The sequence below is a fragment of the Poecilia reticulata genome, linkage group LG15, assembly GCF_000633615.1.
Source record: "Poecilia reticulata strain Guanapo linkage group LG15, Guppy_female_1.0+MT, whole genome shotgun sequence".
Classification (NCBI taxonomy): Eukaryota; Metazoa; Chordata; class Actinopteri; order Cyprinodontiformes; family Poeciliidae; genus Poecilia; species Poecilia reticulata.
Window position 1 is genome coordinate 4,218,782 of NC_024345.1, and position 2,650 is coordinate 4,221,431.

Consider the following 2,650-nt stretch of genomic DNA (forward strand, 5'->3'; position numbering starts at 1 on the left):
TTTTTTTTTTTTTTTTTTTTTTTTGACAATCTCGCGTCAGTTGGACCACCTGCTCTGGACGCACTTTTTTGTGGTTTTTGTTATGATCAAACCTAAAGATTGATCATAAAGCAGCTAAAAGCATATTATTTACAGATTTAAAGTCGATTCATGATTATTCGTTTTCAATCATTTTCTTAAAATGTACTTGACTTTTGCTTTTCTCAGCACTTTACATATTCATAAGCAAAAAGACGCTGCATAAATACATTTTCACCTCCTTGCTTGCTCAAGCTCACGGGACAAAAACAAAAACTCCACGTTTACGTGACTTAGAATGGCATTTTTGTCAAACTGCGGAGTCTTTCCTTAAGATAACAATTCTTGAGATTTTTAAAAAATAAATGATCTGTACCCACATCCTCTTTGCAACTCTAAATGTTTTGCATAATATTCGTCTGACGTCGACACACGATGTCCTGTCCACCGCGTGCGTGTACGCAAACAAACTTCAGCTCTTCAGGATCCGCTACAAAGTTAACATTCTCAATCAATTAAAAACTCCCCCCAACCCCCCTTTCTCTGAAACCACACAGGAGGCCTCAAGTGTTTGTTTCGACACAATATACGGCAAAAAAGTTAAAACTGGCAAGCAAAAAAAAAAAAAAGGAAAAAAAACCGCTGAAAATTTGGCAAGATCAAACAACTGTCGATGTTCGATGTTCGCCCTGCAGGCTGGAGTTTTCTACATTTCTCAAACAAGCTCCCGTGTCCCACTTTCTGTCAACTGCAGCACTTATTGCCTATGTTTGAGAAAGTTTGTTTCTACCACTAAAAAAAAAAAAAAAATGTTCGTGCAACAGTGTCCTGTAGTTGAATATCTGCGCCCCAGTCCCGGCATAATAATTGGTTGGGGATTTTGGTTGGAAATGGGACTGCAGGAGGGGGCGAAAAGAGCTTTTTTTTTCTTGTGGGTGGTGGTGGTGGTGGTGGTGATGGGGAGGGAGGTCTTGTCCGAGGAAGAAAAGCTCTTTTCAGGAGCAACAATGAGAGATTGGGACAGGGGAGGAGTCCCCATCGTGATTAGCCCATTTAATGGCGCATTTACTTAATTTCTGTATTCACCAGCGACGGTAAACACACAGGTGGAAATAGCACTCACATCTTATCTTTTTTTTTTTTGTTTGTTTGTTTTACATTGACATTTTGTGTAAATCTATCAAAAGCAATAAAAAAAATTTCTTGTATAGTTTTCAACAGACAAAGTACAAGTTTTGACAAAGTTCTCGTAGCACTCATTATTTTCTTTTCTCTCTCTTTTTTTTTAATCGCAAAAAAATCGCGCAAGTTTAGCCACCTGACTTCATAACCTTCCACCAAGCAGGGGGATCATAAGCGAGGATGAGCGGTAATGCTCCAACAATCCAATAATGAGCCAATATGAGCATGTGTTCAGCCACTTATGACAGCCCTTATCCGTAATCGGATGGAAATACGGACAGCATGCACAGAGGCGAGGCAAATTCAACGTTTCATTTGAATTACATGCTAATAATAAACAAACAAAAAAAAAAAAAAACAAGATGGATACGGCTTTTAGCGAGGGGTCAACACATTTACCAGCCACTCAGACCAAATATATGAAGATTAGTAAGCCACCAACACATACAAAAACAAAAACAAAAAACAAACGCAACAAAAACGCCTGCAGCACTCGAGGTGTAAGTTTTGACAAATATTTTATGTAGGAACACCAAGTCAAGAAAAGTGAGGAAGGGGGATAGAAAAGAGGATGACACTCGCAGGGGAGGAGGAGGAGGAGGAGGAAGGGGGTCGTGGGGGGGAAGAGCAATAATTATGTACAAGCATCGCATATTTCTACACGTATATTACAGAGCGGGAGAATGATCGCATTATTTGAGATATACATAATTCAATATAAACTTTTTTCTTGAAAATAAAAAATAAAAATCTGATACAGTCATAAACGGATCCGTTCGACACATTATTATTATCATTAATATTTTTTTTCTTTTTTTTTTTCCTCTTTCCGACCAGGTTTATACCCCACGCGCACGCACACACACACACACACGCACGCACGCACGCACACACACACAGGCAGTGACAGAAATGCAGTTAAGAAAAAAAGGTGCTTACGACTTAAAAATGATTGTCTGATGAACACAAAGTAAACAAAAAAGAGAAGAAGAAGAAAAATGGAAACAGGATTGCATCTTGTTTGCACGGCGCCTTCCTCGCCGTCATCGTCATCATTTGGATGGAGAAAAATAAAACAAACAAATAAAAATAAAGATAAAAACAAGACGATCTGTTTTTATTCCCTCTGGTTCCTGATGGGTGGGGTAAGAAAAAAAAAAATCTTGCACTCAGGTTGATTTTCCTGATTACAAAATGGAAAAGAATAATAAAAAAAAAAAACCATGCAAGTAGTCTAGTGTTGTTGTTGGTGTGAAGGGGGGATGAAGAGGAGGGGTAGGCGTGGGTCCTTTGAAAGCGCTTTAATAAAAAAAAGACGTGCTTTTATCTCTTTTTATTTTAATATTTATATCAATCGGTCCTTTTCTCATAAGTCTTTTTTTTTTCATCTTCTCGGGTCCGTTTTCCCTGTAAATATTTCTCTCTTTTCTTTCTTTTTTGTCTTCTTCTT

At 38.1% G+C, this 2,650-nt stretch overlaps 1 protein-coding gene across 1 annotated transcript in view; it reads right to left on the minus strand.

Annotated features, from left to right (window-relative positions):
- six3a (SIX homeobox 3a) overlaps window positions 1–2,650 on the minus strand; it is a 10,392-nt gene that overhangs the window by 4,413 nt on the left and 3,329 nt on the right. The gene's annotated exons all lie outside the window — the stretch shown is intronic.